The sequence below is a fragment of the Macaca mulatta genome, chromosome 13 (assembly GCF_049350105.2).
Source record: "Macaca mulatta isolate MMU2019108-1 chromosome 13, T2T-MMU8v2.0, whole genome shotgun sequence".
In the NCBI taxonomy this organism is placed as follows: domain Eukaryota; kingdom Metazoa; phylum Chordata; class Mammalia; order Primates; family Cercopithecidae; genus Macaca; species Macaca mulatta.
The window spans coordinates 28,231,796-28,252,669 of NC_133418.1; positions in this window are offsets into that span (position 1 = coordinate 28,231,796).

Sequence of the window (20,874 nt, forward strand, 5' to 3'; positions counted from 1 at the left end):
CTGTGGAATCTGAGAACAGATATTTTGGATCCCTTGGAAGACTACAGGGCCAAAGGAAATATCCTCCGATAACAAAGAGAAAGAAGCTTTCTGAGAAACTTCTTTGTGTTCTGTGAAATCAACTCACAGAGTTACAGCTTTCCCCTCAAGAAGCCTTTCGCTAAGACAGTTGTTGTGGAATTGGCAAAGTGATATTTGGAAGCCCATAGAGGGCTATGGTGAAAAAGGAAATATCCTCAGATGAAATCTGGAAAGCAGCTTTCTGAGAAACTGCTTAGTGTTCTGTTATTTCATCTCACAGAGTTACATCTGTATTTCGTGGATCTCTTTGCTATCCTTATTTCTGTGGAATCTGAGAAAAGATATTTCGGATCGCTCTGAAGACTATAGGGCCAAAGGAAATATCCTCCGATAACAAAGAGAAAGAAGCTTTTTGAGAAACTTCTTTGTGTTCCGTGAAATCATCTCACAGAGTTACAGCTTTCCCCTCAAGAAGCCTTTGGCTAAGACGGTTCTTGTGGAACTGGAAAAGTGATATTTGGAAGCCCATAGAGGGCTATGGTGAAAAACGAAGTATCCTCAGATGAAATCTGGAAATAAGCTTTCTGAGAAACTGCTTAGTGTTCTGTTAATTCACTCACAGAGTTACATCTGTATTTCGTGGATCTCTTTGCTAGCCTTATTTCTGTGGAATCTGAGAACAGATATTTCGGATCCCTTGGAAGACTATAGGGCCAAAGGAAATATCCTCTGATAACAAAGAGAAAGAAGCTTTCTGAGAAACTTCTTTGTGTTCTGTGAAATCATCTCACAGAGTTACAGCCTTCCCCTCAAGAAGCCTTTCGCTAAGACAGTTTTTGTGGAATTGGCAAAGTGATATTTGGAAGCCCATATAGGGCTACGGTGAAAAAGGAAATTTCCTCAAATGAAATCTGGAAAGAAGCTTTCTGAGAAACTGCTTAGTGTTCTGTTAATTCATCTCACAGAGTCACATCTGTATTTCGTGGATCTCTTTGCTAGCCTTATTTCTGTGGAATCTGAGAACAGATATTTCGGATCCCTTTGAAGATCATAGGGCCAAAGGAAATATCCTCCGATAACAAAGAGAAAGAAGCTTTCTGATAAATTTCTTTGTGTTCTGTGAAATCATCTCACAGAGTTACAGCTTTCCCCTGAAGAAGCCTTTCGCTAAGACAGTTCTTGTGCAATTGGCAAAGTGATATTTGAACGCCCTTAGAGGGCTATGGTGAAAAAGGAAATATCCGCAGTTGAAATCTGGAAAGAAGCTTTCTAAGAAACTGCTTAGTGTTCTGTTAATTCATCTCACAGAGTTACATCTGTATTTCGTGGATCTCTTTGCTAGCCTTATTTCTGTGGAATCTGAGAACAGATATTTCGGATCCCTTGGAAGACTATAGGGCCAAAGGAAATATCCTCCGATAACAAAGAAAAAGAAGCTTTCTGAGAAACTTCTTTGTGTTCTGTGAAATCATCTCACAGAGTTACAGCTTTGACCTCAAGAGGCCTTTCGCTAAGAGAGTTCTTGTGGAATTGGCAAGTGATATTTGGAAGCCCATAGAGGGCTACGGTGAAAAAGAAAATATACTCAGATGAAATCTGGAAAGAAGCTTTCTGAGAAACTGCTTAGTATTCGATTAATTCATCTCACAGAGTTACATCTGTATTTCGTGGATCTCTTTGCTAGCCTTATTTCTGTGGAATCTGAGAACAGATATTTCGGATCCCTTGGAAGACTATAGGGCCAAAGGAAATATCCTCCAATAACAAAGAGAAAGAAGCTTTCTGAGAAACTTCTTTGTGTTCTGTGAAATCATCTCACAGAGTTACAGCCTTCCCCTCAAGAAGCCTTTCGCTAAGACAGTTCTTGTGGAATTCGCAAAGTGATATTTGGAAGCCCTTAGAGGGCTGTGATTACAATGGAAATATCCTCAGATGAAATCTGGAAAGAAGCTTTCTGAGATACTGCTTAGTGTTCTGTTAATTCATCTCACAGAGTTACATCTGTATTTCGTGGATCTCTTTGCTAGCCTTATTTCTGTGGAATCTGAGAACAGATGTTTCGGATCCCTTTGAAGACTATAGGGCCAAAGGAAATATCCTCCGATAACAAAGAGAAAGAAGCTTTCTGAGAAACTTCTTTGTGTTCTGTGAAATCATCTCACAGAGTTACAGGTTTCCCCTCAAGAAGCCTTTCCCTAAGACAGTTCTTGTGGAATTGGCAAAGTGGTATTTGGAAGCCCATAGAGGGCTATGGTGAAAAAGGAAATATCCTCAGATGAAATCTGGAAAGAAGCTTTCTAAGAAACTGCTTAGTGTTCTGTTTATTCATCTCACAGAGTTACATCTGTATTTCGTGGATCTCTTTGCTAGCCTTATTTCTGTGGAATCTGACAACAGATATTTCGGATCCCATTGAAGACTATAGGGCCAAAGGAAATATCCTCCGATAACAAAGAGAAAGAAGCTTTCTGAGAAACTTCTTTGTGTTCTGTGAAATCATCTCACAGAGTTACAGGTTTCCCCTCAAGAAGCCTTTCGCTAAGACAGTACTTGTGGAATTGGCAAAATGATATTTGGAAGCCCATAGAGGGCTACGGAGAAAAAGAAAATATCCTCCTATGAAATCTGGAAAGAAGCTTTCTGAGAAACTGCTTAGTGTTCTGTTAATTCATCTCACAGAGGTACATCTGTATTTCGTGGATCTCTTTGCTAGCCTTCTTTTTGTGGAATCTGAGAACAGATATTTCGGATCCCTTGGAAGACTATAGGGCCAAAGGAAATATCCTCTGATAACAAAGAGAAAGAAGCTTTCTGAGAAACTTCTTTGTGTTCTGTAAAATCATCTCACAGAGTTACAGCTTTCCCCTCAAGAAGCCTTTGGCTAAGACAGTTCTTGTGGAATTGGCAAAGTGATATTTGGAAGCCCATAGAGTGCTATGTTGAAAGAGGAAATATCCTCAGATGAAATCTGGAAAGAAGCTTTCTGAGAAACTGCTTAGTGTTCTGTTAATTCACTCACAGAGTTACATCTGTATTTCGTGGATCTCTTTGCTAGCCTTATTTTTGTGGAATCTGAGAACAGATATTTCGGACCCCTTGGAAGACTATAGGGCCGAAGGAAATATCCTCTGATAACAAAGAGAAAGAAGCTTTCTGAGAAACTTCTTTGTGTTCTGTGAAATCATCTCACAGAGTTACAGCTTTCCCCTCAAGAAGCCTTTCGCTAAGACAGTTCTTGTGGAATTGGCAAAGTGATATTTGGAAGCCCATAGAGGGCTATGGTGAAAATGGAAATATCCTCAGATGGAATCTGGAAAGAAGCTTTCTGAGAAACTGCTTAGTGTTCTGTTAATTCATCTCACAGAGTTACATCTGTATTTCGTGGATCTCTTTGCTAGCCTTATTTCTGTGGAATCTGAGAACAGATATTTCGGATCCCTTGGAAGACTATAGGGCCAAAGGAAATATCCTCTGATAAGAAAGAGAAAGAAGCTTTCTGAGAAACTTCTTTGTGTTCTGTGAAATCATCTCACAGAGATACAGCATTCCCCTCAAGAAGCCTTTCGCTAAGACAGTTCTTGTGGAATTGGCAATGTGATATGTTGAAGCCCATAGAGGACAACGGTGAAAATGGAAATATCCTCAGATGAAATATGGAAAGAAGCTTTCTGAGAAACTGCTTAGTGTTCTGTTAATTCATCTCACAGAGTTACATCTGTATTTCGTGGATCTCTTTGCTAGCCTTATTTCTGTGGAATCTGAGAACAGATATTTCGGATCCCTTGGAAGACTATAGGTCCAAAGGAAATATCCTCCGATAACAAAGAGAAAGAAGCTTTCTGAGAAACTTCTTTGTGTTCTGTGAAATCATCTCACAGAGTTACAGCTTTCCCCTCAAGAAGCCTTTCGCTAAGACAGTACTTGTGGAATTGGCAAAATGATATTTGGAAGCCCATAGAGGGCTACGGAGAAAAAGAAAATATCCTCCTATGAAATCTGGAAAGAAGCTTTCTGAGAAACTGCTTAGTGTTCTGTTAATTCATCTCACAGAGGTACATCTGTATTTCGTGGATCTCTTTGCTAGCCTTCTTTTTGTGGAATCTGAGAACAGATATTTCGGATCCCTTTGGAAGACTATAGGGCCAAAGGAAATATCCTCTGATAACAAAGAGAAAGAAGCTTTCTGAGAAACTTCTTTGTGTTCTGTAAAATCATCTCACAGAGTTACAGCTTTCCCCTCAAGAAGCCTTTCGCTAAGACAGTTCTTGTGGAATTGGCAAAGTGATATTTGGAAGCCCATAGAGGGCTATGGTGAAAATGGAAATATCCTCAGATGGAATCTGGAAAGAAGCTTTCTGAGAAACTGCTTAGTGTTCTGTTAATTCATCTCACAGAGTTACATCTGTATTTCGTGGATCTCTTTGCTAGCCTTATTTCTGTGGAATCTGAGAACAGATATTTCGGATCCCTTGGAAGACTATAGGGCCAAAGGAAATATCCTCTGATAAGAAAGAGAAAGAAGCTTTCTGAGAAACTTCTTTGTGTTCTGTGAAATCATCTCACAGAGTTACAGCTTTCCCCTCAAGAAGCCTTTCGCTAAGACAGTTCTTGTGGAATTGGCAATGTGATATTTTGAAGCCCATAGAGGACAACGGTGAAAATGGAAATATCCTCAGATGAAATATGGAAAGAAGCTTTCTGAGAAACTGCTTAGTGTTCTGTTAATTCATCTCACAGAGTTACATCTGTATTTCGTGGATCTCTTTGCTAGCCATATTTCTGTGGAATCTGAGAACAGATATTTCGGATCCCTTTGAAGACTATAGGGCCAAAGGAAATATCCTCCGATAACAAAGAGAAAGAAGCTTTCTGAGAAACTTCTTTGTGTTTTGTGAAATCATCTCACAGAGTTACAGCTTTCCCCTCCAGAGGCCTTTCGCTAAGAGAGTTCTTGTGGAGTTGGCAAAGTGATATTTGGAAGCCCATAGAGGGCTACGGTGAAAAAGAAAATATCCTCAGATGAAATCTGGAAAGAAGCTTTTTGAGAAACTGCTTAGTGTTCTGTTAATTCATCTCACAGAGTTACATCTGTATTTCGTGGATCTCTTTGCTAGTCTTATTTCTGTGGAATCTGAGAACAGATATTTCGGATCCCATGGAAGACTATAGGGCCAAAGGAAATATCCTCTGATAACAAAGAGAAAGAAGCTTTCTGAGAAACTTCTTTGTGTTCTGTGAAATCATCTCACAGAGTTACAGCCTTCCCCTCAAGAAGCCTTTGGCTAAGACAGTTCTTGTGGAATTGGCAAAGTGATATTTGGAAGCCCATAGAGGGCTGTGATTAAAATGGAAACATCCTCACATGAAATCTGGAAAGAAGCTTTCTGAGAAACTACTTAGTGTTCCGTTAATTTATCTCACTGAGTTACATCTGTATTTCGTGGATCTCTTTGCTAGTCTTATTTCTGTGGAATCTGAGAACAGATATTTCGGATCCCTTGGAAGACTATAGGGCCAAAGGAAATATCCTCAGATAACAAAGAGAAAGAAGCTTTCTGAGAAACTTCTTTGTGTCCTGTGAAATCATCTAACAGAGTTACAGCCTTCCCCTCAAGAAGCCTTTCGCTAAGACAGTTCTTGTGGAATTCGCAAAGTGATATTTGGAAGCCCCTAGAGGGCTGTGATTATAATGGAAATATCCTCAGATGACATCTGGAAAGAAGCTTTCTGAGAAACTGCTTAGTGTTCTGTTAATTCATCTCACAGAGTTACATCTGTATTTCGTGGATCTCTTTGCTAGCCTTATTTCTGTGGAATCTGAGAACAGATATTTCGGATCCCTTGGAAGACTATAGGGCCAAAGGAAATATCCTCCGATAACAAAGAGAAAGAAGCTTTCTGAGAAACTTCTTTGTGTTCTGTGAAATCATCTCACAGAGTTACAGCTTTCCCCTCAAGAAGCCTTTCGCTAAGACAGTTTTTGTGGAATTGGCAAAGTGATATTTGGAAGCCCATAGAGGGCTATGGTGAAAAAGGAAATATCCTCAGAGGAAATTTGGAAAGAAGCTTTCTGAGAAACTGCTTAGTGTTCTGTTAATTCATCTCACAGAGTTACATCTCTATTTCGTGGATCTCTTGTCTAGCCTTATTTCTGTGGAATCTGAGAACAGATATTTAGGATCCCTTGGAAGACTATAGGGCCAAAGGAAATATCCTCCGATAACAAAGAGAAAGAAGCTTTCTGAGAAACTTCTTTGTGTTCTGTGAAATCATCTCACGGAGTTACAGCTTTCCCCTCAAGAAGCCTTTCGCTAAGACAGTTCTTGTGGAATTGGTAAAGTGATATTTGGGAGCCCATAGAGGGCTATGGTGAAAAAGGAAATATCCTCAGATGAAATCTGGAAAGAAGCTTTCTGAGAAACTGCTTAGTGTTCTGTTAATTCATCTCACAGAGTTACATCTGTATTTCGTGGATCTCTTTGCTAGCCTTATTTCTGTGGAATCTGAGAACAGATATTTCGGATCCCTTGGAAGACTATAGGGCCAAAGGAAATATCCTCCGATAACAAAGAGAAAGTAGCCTTCTGATTAACTTCTTTGTGTTCTGTGAAATCATCTCATAGAGTTACAGCTTTCCCCTCAAGAAGCCTTTCGCTAAGACAGTTCTTGTGGAATAGGCAAAGTGATATTTGGAAGCCCATAGAGGGCTCTGGTGAAAAAGGAAATATCCTCAGATGAAATCTGGAAAGAAGCTTTCTGAGAAACTGCTTAGGGTTCTGTTAATACATCTCACAGAGTTACATCTGTATTTCGTGGATCTCTTTGCTAGCCTTACTTCTGTGGAATCTGAGAACAGATATTTCGGATCCCTTTGAAGACTGTAGGGCCAAAGGAACTATCTTCCGATAACAAAGAGAAAGAAGCTTTCTGAGAAACTTCTTTGTGTTCTTTGAAATTATCTCACAGAGTTACAGCTTTCCCCTCAGGAAACCTTTCGCTAAGACAGTTCTTGTGGAATTGGCAAAGTGATATTTGGAAGCCCATAGAGGGCTATGGTGAAAAAGGAAATATCCTCAGATGAAATCTGGAAAGAAGCTTTCTGAGAAACTGCTTAGTGTTCTGTTAATTCATCTCACAGAGTTACATCTGTATTTCGTGGATCTCTTTCCTAGCCTTATTTCTGTGGAATCTGAGAACAGATATTTCGGATCCCTTGGAAGAATATAGGGCCAAAGGTAATATCCTCCGATAACAAAGAGAAAGAAGCTTTCTGAGAAATTTCTTAGCGTTCTCTCAAATCATCTCACAGAGTTACAGCTTTCGCCTCAAGGAGCATTTCGCTAAGACAGTTCTTGTGGAATTGGTAAAGTGATATTTGGAAGGACATGGAGGGCTATGGTGAAAAAGGAAATATCCTCAGATGAAATCTGGAAAGAAGCTTTCTGAGAAACTGCTTAGTGTTCTGTTAATTCATCTCACAGAGTTACATCTGTATTTCGTGGATCTCTTTGCTAGCCTTATTTCTGTGGAATCTGAGAACAGATATTACGGATCCCTTGGAAGACTATTGGGCCAAAGGAAATATCCTACGATAACAAAGAGAAAGAATCTTTCTGAGAAACTTCTTTGTGTTCTGTGAAATCATGTCACAGAGTTACAGCTTTCCCCTCAAGAAGCCTTTCGCTAAGACAGTTCTTGTGGAATTGGCAAAGTGATATTTGGAAGCCCATAGAGGGCTATGGTGAAAAACGAAATATCCTCAGATGGAATCTGGAAAGAAGCTTTCTGAGAAACTGATTAGTGTTCTGTTAATTCATCTCACAGAGTTACATCTGTATTTCGGGGTTCTCTTTGCTAGCCTTATTTCTGTGGAATCTGAGAACAGATATTTCGGATCCCTTTGAAGACTATAGGGCCAAAGGAAATATCCTCCGATAACAAAGAGAAAGAAGCTTTCTGAGAAACTTCTTTGAGTTCTGTGAAATCATCTCACAGAGATACAGCTTTCCCCTCAAGAAGTCTTTCGCTAAGACAGTTATTGTGGAATTGGCAAAGTGATATTCGGAAGCCCATAGAGGGCTATGGTGAAAATGGAAATTTCCTCAGGGGAAATCTGGAAAGAAGTTTTCTGAGAAACTGCTTAGTGTTCTGTTAATTCATCTCAGAGAGTTGCATCTGTATTTCGTGGATCTCTTTGCTAGTCTTATTTCTGTGGAATCTGATAACAGATATTTCGGATCCCATGGAAAACTATAGGGCCAAAGGAAATATCCTCCGATAACAAAGAGAAAGAAGCTTTCTGAGAAACTTCTTTCTGTTCTGTGAAATCATCTCACAGAGTTACAGCTTTCCCCTCAAGAAGCCTTTGGCTAAGACAGTTCTTGTGGAATTGGCAAAGTGATATTTGGAAGCCCATAGAGGGCTATGGTGAAAAAGGAAATATTCTCAGGTGAAATCTGGAAAGAAGCTTTCTGAGAAACTGCTTAGTGTTCTGTTAATCATCGCACAGAGTTACATCTGTATTTCGTGGATCTCTTTGCTAGCCTTATTTCTGTGGAATCTGAGAAAAGATATTTCGGATCCCTTGGAAGACTATAGGGCCAAAGGAAATATCCTCCGATAACAAAGAGAAAGAAGCTTTCTGAGAAACTTCTTTGTGTTCTGTGAAATCATCTCACAGAGTTACAGCTTTCCCCTCAAGAAGCCTTTCGCTAAGACAGTTCTTGTGGAATTGGCAAAGTGATATTTGGAAGCCCATAGAGGGCTCTGGTGAAAAAGGAAATATCCTCAGATGAAATCTGGAAAGAAGCTTTCTGAGAAACTGCTTAGGGTTTTGTTAATACATCTCACAGAATTACATCTGTATTTCGTGGATCTCTTTGCTAGCCTTACTTCTGTGGAATCTGAGAACAGATATTTCGGATCCCTTTGAAGACTGTAGGGCCAAAGGAACTATCTTCCGATAACAAAGAGAAAGAAGCTTTCTGAGAAACTTCTTTGTGTTCTTTGAAATTATCTCACAGAGTTACAGCTTTCCCCTCAGGAAGCCTTTCGCTAAGAGAGTTCTTGTGGAATTGGCAAAGTGATATTTGTAAGCCCATAGAGGGCTATGGTGAAAAAGGAAATATCCTCAGATGAAATCTGGAAAGAAGCTTTCTGAGAAACTGCTTAGTGTTCTGTTAATTCATCTCACAGAGTTACATCTGTATTTCGTGGCTCTCTTGGCTAGCCATATTTCTGTGGAATCTGAGAACAGATATTTCGGATCCCTTGGAAGACTTTAGGGCCAAAGGAAATATCCTCCGATAACAAAGAGAAAGAAGCTTTCTGAGAAACTTCTTTGTGTTCTGTGAAATCATCTCACAGAGTTACAGCTTTCCCCTCAAGAAGCCTTTCGCTAAGACAGTTCTTGTGGAATTGGCAAACTGATATTTGGAAGCCCATAGAGGGCTATGGTGAAAAAGGAAATATTCTCAGATAAAATCTGGAAAGAAGCTTTCTGAGAAACTGCTTAGTGTTCTGTTAATTCATCTCACAGAGTTACATCTCTATTTCGTGGATCTCTTGTCTAGCCTTATTTCTGTGGAATCTGAGAACAGATATTTAGGATCCCTTGGAAGACTATAGGGCCAAAGGAAATATCCTCCGATAACAAAGATAAAGAAGCTTTCTGAGAAACTTCTTTGTGTTCTGTGAAATCATCTCACGGAGTTACAGCTTTCCCCTCAAGAAGCCTTTCGCTAAGACAGTTCTTGTGGAATTGGCAAAGTGATATTTGGAAGCCCATAGAGGGCTATGGTGAAAAAGGAAATATCCTCAGATGAAATCTGGAAAGAAGCTTTCTGAGAAACTGCTTAGTGTTCTGTTAATTCATCTCACAGAGTTACATCTGTATTTCGTGGATCTCTTTGCTAGCCTTATTTCTGTGGAATCTGAGAACAGATATTTCGGATCCCTTGGAAGACTATAGGGCCAAAGGAAATATCCTCCGATAACAAAGAGAAAGTAGCCTTCTGATTAACTTCTTTGTGTTCTGTGAAATCATCTCACAGAGTTAAGGCTTTCCCCTCAAGAAGCCTTTCGCTAAGACAGTTCTTGTGGAATTGGCAAAGTGATATTTGGAAGCCCATAGAGGGCTCTGGTGAAAAAGGAAATATCCTCAGATGAAATCTGGAAAGAAGCTTTCTGAGAAACTGCTTAGGGTTCTGTTAATACATCTCACAGAGTTACATCTGTATTTCGTGGATCTCTTTGCTAGCCTTACTTCTGTGGAATCTGAGAACAGATATTTCGGATCCCTTTGAAGACTGTAGTTCCAAAGGAACTATCTTCCGATAACAAAGAGAAAGAAGCTTTCTGAGAAACTTCTTTGTGTTCTTTGAAATTATCTCACAGAGTTACAGCTTTCCCCTCAGGAAACCTTTCGCTAAGACAGTTCTTGTGGAATTGGCAAAGTGATATTTGGAAGCCCATAGAGGACTATGGTGAAAAAGGAAATATCCTCAGATGAAATCTGGAAAGAAGCTTTCTGAGAAACTGCTTAGTGTTCTGTTAATTCATCTCACAGAGTTACATCTGTATTTCGTGGATCTCTTTCCTAGCCTTATTTCTGTGGAATCTGAGAACAGATATTTCGGATCCCTTGGAAGAATATAGGGCCAAAGGTAATATCCTCCGATAACAAAGAGAAAGAAGCTTTCTGAGAAATTTCTTAGCGTTCTCTCAAATCAATTCACAGAGTTACAGCTTTCGCCTCAAGGAGCATTTCGCTAAGACAGTTCTTGTGGAATTGGTAATGTCATATTTGGAAGGACATGGAGGGCTATGGTGAAAAAGGAAATATTCTCAAATGAAATCTGGAAAGAAGCTTTCTGAGAAACTGCTTAGTGTTCTGTTAATTCATCTCACAGAGTTACATCTGTATTTCGTGGATCTCTTTGCTAGCCTTATTTCTGTGGAATCTGAGAACAGATATTACGGATCCCTTGGAAGACTATTGGGCCAAAGGAAATATCCTCCGATTACAAAGAGAAAGAATCTTTCTGAGAAACTTCTTTGTGTTCTGTGAAATCATGTCACAGAGTTACAGCTTTCCCCTCAAGAAGCCTTTCGCTAAGACAGTCCTTGTGGAATTGGCAAAGTGATATTTGGAAGCCCATAGAGGGCTATGGTGAAAAAGGAAATATCCTCAGATGGAATCTGGAAAGAAGCTTTCTGAGAAACTGCTTAGGGTTTTGTTAATACATCTCACAGAATTACATCTGTATTTCGTGGATCTCTTTGCTAGCCTTACTTCTGTGGAATCTGAGAACAGATATTTCGGATCCCTTTGAAGACTGTAGGGCCAAAGGAACTATCTTCCGATAACAAAGAGAAAGATGCTTTCTGAGAAACTTCTTTGTGTTCTTTGAAATTATCTCACAGAGTTACAGCTTTCCCCTCAGGAAGCCTTTCGCTAAGACAGTTCTTGTGGAATTGGCAAAGTGATATTTGGAAGCCCATAGAGGGCTATGGTGAAAAAGGAAATATCCTCAGATGAAATCTGGAAAGAAGCTTTCTGAGAAACTGCTTAGTGTTCTGTTAATTCATCTCACAGAGTTACATCTGTATTTCGTGGATCTCTTGGCTAGCCTTATTTCTGTGGAATCTGAACACAGATATTTCGGATCCCTTGGAAGACTTTAGGGCCAAAGGAAATATCCTCCGATAACAAAGAGAAAGAAGCTTTCTGAGAAACTTCTTTGTGTTCTGTGAAATCATCTCACAGAGTTACAGCTTTCCCCTCAAGAAGCCTTTCGCTAAGACAGTTCTTGTGGAATTGGCAAACTGATATTTGGAAGCCCATAGAGGGCTATGGTGAAAAAGGAAATATCCTCAGATAAAATCTGGAAAGAAGCTTTCTGAGAAACTGCTTAGTGTTCTGTTAATTCATCTCACTGAGTTACATCTGTATTTCATGGTTCTCTTTGCTAGCCTTATTTCTGTGGAATCTGAGAACAGATATTTCGGATCCCTTGGAAGACTATAAGGCCAAAGGAAATATCCTCCGATAACAAAGAGAAAGAAGCTTTCTGAGAAACTTCTTTGTGTTCTGTGAAATCATCTCACAGAGTTACAGCTTTCCCCTCAAGAAGCCTTTCGCTAAGACAGTTCTTGTGGAATTGGCAAAGTGAAATTTGGAAGCCCATAGAGGGCTATGGTGAAAAAGGAAATATCCTCAGATGGAATCTGGAAAGAAGCTTTCTGAGAAACTGCTTAGTGTTCTGGTAATTCATCTCACAGAGTTACATCTGTATTTCGTGGATCTCTTTGCTAGCCTTATTTCTGTGGAATCTGAGAACAAATATTTGGGATCCCTTTGAAGACTATAGGGCCAAAGGAAATATCCTCCGATAACAAAGAGAAAGAAGCTTTCTGAGAAACTTCTTTGTGTTCTGTGAAATCATCTCACAGAGTTACAGCTTTCCCCTCAGGAAGCCTTTCGATAAGACAGTTCTTGTGGAATTGGCAAAGTGATATTTGGAAGCCCTTAGAGAGGTATGGTGAAAATGGAAATATCCTCAGATGAAATCTGGAAAGAAGCTTTCTGAGAAACTGCTTAGTGTTCTGTTAATTCATCTCACAGAGTTACATCTGTATTTCGTGGATCTCTTTGCTAGCCTTATTTCTGTGGAATCTGAGAACAGAAATTTCCGATCCCTTGGAAGACTATAGGGCCAAAGGAAATATCCTCCGATAACAAAGGCAAAGAAGCTTTCTGAGAAACTTCTTTGTGTTCTGTGAAATCTTCTCACAGAGTTACAGCTTTCCCCTCAAGAAGCCTTTCGCTAAGACAGTTCTTGTGGAATTGGCAAAGTGATATTTGGAAGCCCATAGAGGGCAACGGTGAAAATGGAAATATCTTCAGATGAAATCTGGAAAGAAGCTTTTTGAGAAACTGCTTAGTGTTCTGTTAATTCATCTCATAGAGTTACATGTGTATTTCGTGGATCTCTTTGCTAGCCTTATTTCTGTGGAATCTGAGAACAGATATTTCGGATCCCTTGGAAGACTATAGGGCCAAAGGAAATATCCTCTGATAACAAAGAGAAAGAAGCTTTCTGAGAAACTTCTTTGTGTTCTGTGAAATCATCTCACAGAGTTACAGCTTTCCCCTCAAGAAGCCTTTCGCTAAGACAGTTCTTGTGGAATTGGCAATGTGATATTTGGAAGCCCATAGAGGACAACGGTGAAAATGGAAATATCTTCAGATGAAATCTGGAAAGAAGCTTTCTGTGAAACTGCTTAGTGTTCTGTTAATTCATCTCACAGAGTTACATCTGTATTTCGTGGATCTCTTTGCTAGCCTTATTTCTGTGGAATCCGAGATCAGATATTTCGCATCCCTTTGAAGACTATAGGGCCAAAGGAAATATCCTCCGATAACAAAGAGAAAGAAGCTTTCTGAGAAACTTCTTTGTGTTCTGTGAAATCATCTCACAGAGTTACAGCTTTCCCCTCAAGAAGCCTTTCGCTAAGACAGTTCTTGTGGAATTTGCAAAGTGATATTTGGAAGCCCATAGAGTGCTATGGTGAAAAAGGAAATATCCTCAGATGGAATCTGGAAAGAAGCTTTCTGAGAAACTGCTTAGTGTTCTGGTAATTCATCTCACAGAGTTACATCTCTATTTTGTGGATCTCTTTGCTAGCCTTATTTCTGTGGAATCTGAGAACAAATATTTCGGATCCCTTTGAAGACTATAGGGCCAAAGGAAATATCCTCCGATAACAAAGAGAAAGAAGCTTTCTGAGAAACTTCTTTGTGTTCTGTGAAATCATCTCACAGAGTTACAGCTTTCCCCTCAAGAAGCCTTTCGCTAAGACAGTTTTTGTGGAATTGGCAAAGTGATATTTGGAAGCCCTTAGAAGGGAATGGTGAAAACGGAAATATCCTCAGATGAAACCCGGAAAGAAGCTTTCTGAGAAACTGCTTAGTGTTCTGTTAATTCATCTCACAGAGTTACATCTGTATTTCGTGGATCTCTTTGCTAGCCTTATTTCTGTGGAATCTGAGAACAGATATTTCGGATCCCTTGGAAGACTATAGGGCCAAAGGAAATATCCTCCGATAACAAAGAGAAAGAATCTTTCTGAGAAACTTCTTTGTGTTCTGTGAAATCATCTCACATACTTACAGCTTTCCCCTCAAGAAGCCTTTCGCTAAGACAGTTCTTGTGGAATTGGCAATGTGATATTTGGAAGCCCATTGAGGACAACGGTGAAAATGGAAATATCTTGAGATGAAATCTGGAAAGAATCTTTCTGTGAAACTGCTTAGTGTTCTGTTAATTCATCTCACTGAGTTACATCTGTATTTCATGGTTCTCTTTGCTAGCCTTATTTCTGTGGAATCTGAGAACAGATATTTCTGATCCCTTGGAAGACTATATGGCCAAAGGAAATATCCTCCGATAACAAAGAGAAAGAAGCTTTCTGAGAAACTTCTTTGTGTTCTGTGAAATCATCTGACAGAGTTACAGCTTTCCCCTCAAGAAGCCTTTCGCTAAGACAGTTCTTGTGGAATTGGCAAAGTGATATTCGGAAGCCCATAGAGGGTTATGGTGAAAATTGAAATTTCCTCAGAGGAAATCTGGAAAGAAGCTTTCTGAGAAACTGCTTAGTGTTCTGTTAATTCATCTCACAGAGTTACATCTGTATTTCGTGGATCTCTTTGCTAGCCTTATTTCTGTGGAATCTGAGAACAGATATTTCGGAACCCTTGGAAGACTATAGGGCCAAAGGAAATATCCTCCGATAACAAAGAGAAAGAAGCGTTCTGAGAAATTTCCTTGTGTTCTGTGAAATCATCTCACAGAGTTACAGCTTTCACCTCAAGAAGCCTTTCGCTAAGACAGTTCTTGTGGAATTGGCAAAGTGATATTTGGAAGCCCATAGAGGGCTATGTTGAAAAAGGAAATATCCTCAGATGAGATCTGGAAAGAAGCTTTCTGTGAAACTGCTTAGTGTTCTGTTAATTTATCTCACAGAGTTACATCTGTATTTCTTGGATCTCTTTGCTAGCCTTATTTCTGTGGAATCTGAGAACAGATATTTCGGATCCCTTGGAAGACTATAGGGACAAAGGAAATATCCTCCGATAACAAAGAGAAAGAAGCTTTCTGAGAAACTTTTTTGTGTTCTGTGAAATCATCTCAGAGAGTTACAGCTTTCCCCTCAAGAAGCCTTTCGCTAAGACAGTTCTTGTGGAATTGGCAAAGTGATATTTGGAAGCCCATAGAGGGCTATGGTGAAAAAGGAAATATCCTCAGATGAAATATGGAAAGAAGCTTTCTGAGAAACTGCTTAGTGTTCTGTTAATTCATCTCACAGAGTTACTTCTGTATTTCGTGGATCTCTTTGCTAGCCTTATTTCTGTGGAATCTGAGAACAGATATTTCGGATCCCTTGGAAGACTATAGGGCCAAAAGAAATATCCTCCGATAACAAAGAGAAAGAAGCTTTCTGAGAAACTTCTTTGTGTTCTGTGAAATCATCTCACAGAGTTACAGCTTTCCCCTCAAGAAGCCTTTCGCTAAGACAGTTCTTGTGGAATTGGCAAAGTGATATTTGGAAGCCCATAGAGGGCTATGGTGAAAAAGGAAATATCCTCAGATGAAATCTGGAAAGAAGCTTTCTGAGAAACTGCTTAGTTTTCTGTTAATTCATCTCACAGAGTTACATCTGTATTTCGTGGATCTCTTTGCTAGCCTTATTTCTGTGGAATCTGAGAACAGATATTTCGGATCCCTTGGAAGACTATAGGGCCAAAGGAAATATCCTCCGATAACAAAGAGAAAGAAGCTTTCTGAGAAACTTCTTTGTGTTCTGTGAAATCATCTCACACAGTTACAGCTTTCCCCTCAAAAAGCCTTTCGCTAAGACAGTTCTTGTGGAATTGGCAATGTGATATTTGAAAGCCCATAGAGGACAACGGTGAAAATGGAAATATCTTCAGATGAAATCTGGAAAGAAGCTTTCTGTGAAACTGCTTAGTGTTCTGTTAATTCATCTCACAGAGTTACATCTGTATTTCGTGGATCTCTTTTCTAGCCTTATTTCTGTGGAATATGAGATCAGATATTTCGGATCCCTTTTAAGACTATAGGGCCAAAGGAAATATCCTCCGATAACAAAGAGAAAGAATCTTTCTGAGAAACTTCTTTGTGTTCTGTGAAATCATCTCACAGAGTTACAGCTTTCCCCTCAAGAAGCCTTTCGCTAAGACAGTTCTTGTGGAATTGGTAAAGTGATATTTGGAAGCCCATAGAGGGATAGGGTGTAAAAGGAAATATCCTCAGAGGAAATCTGGAAAGAAACTTTCTGAGAAACTGCTTAGTGTTCTGGTAATTCATCTCACAGAGTTACATCTGTATTTCGTGGACCTCTTTGCTAGCCTTATTTCTGTGGAATCTGAGAACAGATATTACGGATCCCTTGGAAGACTATAGGGCCAAAGGAAACAACCTCCGATAACAAAGAGAAAGAAGCTTTCTGAGAAACTTCTTTGTGTTCTATGAAATCATCTCACAGAGTTAGAGCTTTCCCCTCAAGAAGCCTTTCGCTAAGACAGTTCTTGTGGAATTGGCAAAGTGATATTTGGAAGCCCTTAGAGGGCTATGGTGAAAAAGGAAATATCCTCAGATGAAATCTGGAAAGAAGCTTTCTGAGAAACTGCTTAGTGTTCTGTTAATTCATCTCACAGAGTAACATCTGTATTTCGTGGATCTCTTTGCTTGCCTTATTTCTGTGGAATCTGAGAATAGATATTTCGGATCCCTTGGAAGACTATAGGGCCAAAGGAAATATCCTTCGATAACAAAGAGAAAGAAGCTTTCTGAGAAACTTCTTTGTGTTCTGTGAAATCATCTCACAGAGTTACAGCTTTCCCCTCAAGAAGCCTTTCGCTAAGACAGTTCTTGTGGAATTGGCAAAGTGATATTTGGAAGCCCAAAGTGGGCTATGCTGAAAATGGAAATATCCTCAGATGAAATCTGGAAAGAAGCTTTCTGAGAAACTGCTTAGTGTTCTGTTAATTCATCTCACAGAGTTACATCTCTATTTCGTGGATCTCTTTGCTAGCCTTATTTCTGTGGAATATGAGAACAGATATTTCGGATCACTTGGAAAACTATAGGGCCAAAGGAAATATCCTCCGATAACAAAGGGAAAGAAGCTTTCTGAGAAACTTCTTTGTGTTCTGTGAAATCATCTCACAGAGTTACAGCTTTCCCCTCAAGAAGCCTTTCGATAAGACAGTTCTTGTGGAATTGGCAAAGTGATATTTGGAAGCCCTTAGAGAGGTATGGTGAAAATGGAAATATCCTCAGATGAAATCTGGAAAGAAGCTTTCTGAGAAACTGCTTAGTGTTCTGTTAATTCATCTCACAGAGTTACATCTGTATTTCGTGGATCTCTTTGCTAGCCTTATTTCTGTGGAATCTGAGAACAGAAATTTCCGATCCCTTGGAAGACTATAGGGCCAAAGGAAATATCCTCCGATAACAAAGGCAAAGAAGCTTTCTGAGAAACTTCTTTGTGTTCTGTGAAATCTTCTCACAGAGTTACAGCTTTCCCCTCAAGAAGCCTTTCGCTAAGACAGTTCTTGTGGAATTGGCAAAGTGATATTTGGAAGCCCATAGAGGGCAACGGTGAAAATGGAAATATCTTCAGATGAAATCTGGAAAGAAGCTTTTTGAGAAACTGCTTAGTGTTCTGTTAATTCATCTCATAGAGTTACATGTGTATTTCGTGGATCTCTTTGCTAGCCTTATTTCTGTGGAATCTGAGAACAGATATTTCGGATCCCTTGGAAGACTATAGGGCCAAAGGAAATATCCTCTGATAACAAAGAGAAAGAAGCTTTCTGAGAAACTTCTTTGTGTTCTGTGAAATCATCTCACAGAGTTACAGCTTTCCCCTCAAGAAGCCTTTCGCTAAGACAGTTCTTGTGGAATTGGCAATGTGATATTTGGAAGCCCATAGAGGACAACGGTGAAAATGGAAATATCTTCAGATGAAATCTGGAAAGAAGCTTTCTGTGAAACTGCTTAGTGTTCTGTTAATTCATCTCACAGAGTTACATCTGTATTTCGTGGATCTCTTTGCTAGCCTTATTTCTGTGGAATCCGAGATCAGATATTTCGCATCCCTTTGAAGACTATAGGGCCAAAGGAAATATCCTCCGATAACAAAGAGAAAGAAGCTTTCTGAGAAACTTCTTTGTGTTCTGTGAAATCATCTCACAGAGTTACAGCTTTCCCCTCAAGAAGCCTTTCGCTAAGACAGTTCTTGTGGAATTTGCAAAGTGATATTTGGAAGCCCATAGAGTGCTATGGTGAAAAAGGAAATATCCTCAGATGGAATCTGGAAAGAAGCTTTCTGAGAAACTGCTTAGTGTTCTGGTAATTCATCTCACAGAGTTACATCTCTATTTTGTGGATCTCTTTGCTAGCCTTATTTCTGTGGAATCTGAGAACAAATATTTCGGATCCCTTTGAAGACTATATGGCCAAAGGAAATATCCTCCGATAACAAAGAGAAAGAAGCTTTCTGAGAAACTTCTTTGTGTTCTGTGAAATCATCTCACAGAGTTACAGCTTTCCCCTCAAGAAGCCTTTCGCTAAGACAGTTTTTGTGGAATTGGCAAAGTGATATTTGGAAGCCCTTAGAAGGGAATGGTGAAAACGGAAATATCCTCAGATGAAACCCGGAAAGAAGCTTTCTGAGAAACTGCTTAGTGTTCTGTTAATTCATCTCACAGAGTTACATCTGTATTTCGTGGATCTCTTTGCTAGCCTTATTTCTGTGGAATCTGAGAACAGATATTTCGGATCCCTTGGAAGACTATAGGGCCAAAGGAAATATCCTCCGATAACAAAGAGAAAGAATCTTTCTGAGAAACTTCTTTGTGTTCTGTGAAATCATCTCACATACTTACAGCTTTCCCCTCAAGAAGCCTTTCGCTAAGACAGTTCTTGTGGAATTGGCAATGTGATATTTGGAAGCCCATTGAGGACAACGGTGAAAATGGAAATATCTTGAGATGAAATCTGGAAAGAATCTTTCTGTGAAACTGCTTAGTGTTCTGTTAATTCATCTCACTGAGTTACATCTGTATTTCATGGTTCTCTTTGCTAGCCTTATTTCTGTGGAATCTGAGAACAGATATTTCTGATCCCTTGGAAGACTATATGGCCAAAGGAAATATCCTCCGATAACAAAGAGAAAGAAGCTTTCTGAGAAACTTCTTTGTGTTCTGTGAAATCATCTGACAGAGTTACAGCTTTCCCCTCAAGAAGCCTTTCGCTAAGACAGTTCTTGTGGAATTGGCAAAGTGATATTCGGAAGCCCATAGAGGGTTATGGTGAAAATTGAAATTTCCTCAGAGGAAATCTGGAAAGAAGCTTTCTGAGAAACTGCTTAGTGTTCTGTTAATTCATCTCACAGAGTTACATCTGTATTTCGTGGATCTCTTTGCTAGCCTTATTTCTGTGGAATCTGAGAACAGATATTTCGGAACCCTTGGAAGACTATAGGGCCAAAGGAAATATCCTCCGATAACAAAGAGAAAGAAGCGTTCTGAGAAATTTCCTTGTGTTCTGTGAAATCATCTCACAGAGTTACAGCTTTCACCTCAAGAAGCCTTTCGCTAAGACAGTTCTTGTGGAATTGGCAAAGTGATATTTGGAAGCCCATAGAGGGCTATGTTGAAAAAGGAAGTATCCTCAGATGAGATCTGGAAAGAAGCTTTCTGTGAAACTGCTTAGTGTTCTGTTAATTTATCTCACAGAGTTACATCTGTATTTCTTGGATCTCTTTGCTAGCCTTATTTCTGTGGAATCTGAGAACAGATATTTCGGATCCCTTGGAAGACTATAGGGACAAAGGAAATATCCTCCGATAACAAAGAGAAAGAAGCTTTCTGAGAAACTTTTTTGTGTTCTGTGAAATCATCTCAGAGAGTTACAGCTTTCCCCTCAAGAAGCCTTTCGCTAAGACAGTTCTTGTGGAATTGGCAAAGTGATATTTGGAAGCCCATAGAGGGCTATGGTGAAAAAGGAAATATCCTCAGATGAAATATGGAAAGAAGCTTTCTGAGAAACTGCTTAGTGTTCTGTTAATTCATCTCACAGAGTTACTTCTGTATTTCGTGGATCTCTTTGCTAGCCTTATTTCTGTGGAATCTGAGAACAGATATTTCGGATCCCTTGGAAGACTATAGGGCCAAAAGAAATATCCTCCGATAACAAAGAGAAAGAAGCTTTCTGAGAAACTTCTTTGTGTTCTGTGAAATCATCTCACAGAGTTACAGCTTTCCCCTCAAGAAGCCTTTCGCTAAGACAGTTCTTGTGGAATTGGCAAAGTGATATTTGGAAGCCCATAGAGGGCTATGGTGAAAAAGGAAATATCCTCAGATGAAATCTGGAAAGAAGCTTTCTGAGAAACTGCTTAGTTTTCTGTTAATTCATCTCACAGAGTTACATCTGTATTTCGTGGATCTCTTTGCTAGCCTTATTTCTGTGGAATCTGAGAACAGATATTTCGGATCCCTTGGAAGACTATAGGGCCAAAGGAAATATCCTCCGATAACAAAGAGAAAGAAGCTTTCTGAGAAACTTCTTTGTGTTCTGTGAAATCATCTCACACAGTTACAGCTTTCCCCTCAAAAAGCCTTTCGCTAAGACAGTTCTTGTGGAATTGGCAATGTGATATTTGAAAGCCCATAGAGGACAACGGTGAAAATGGAAATATCTTCAGATGAAATCTGGAAAGAAGCTTTCTGTGAAACTGCTTAGTGTTCTGTTAATTCATCTC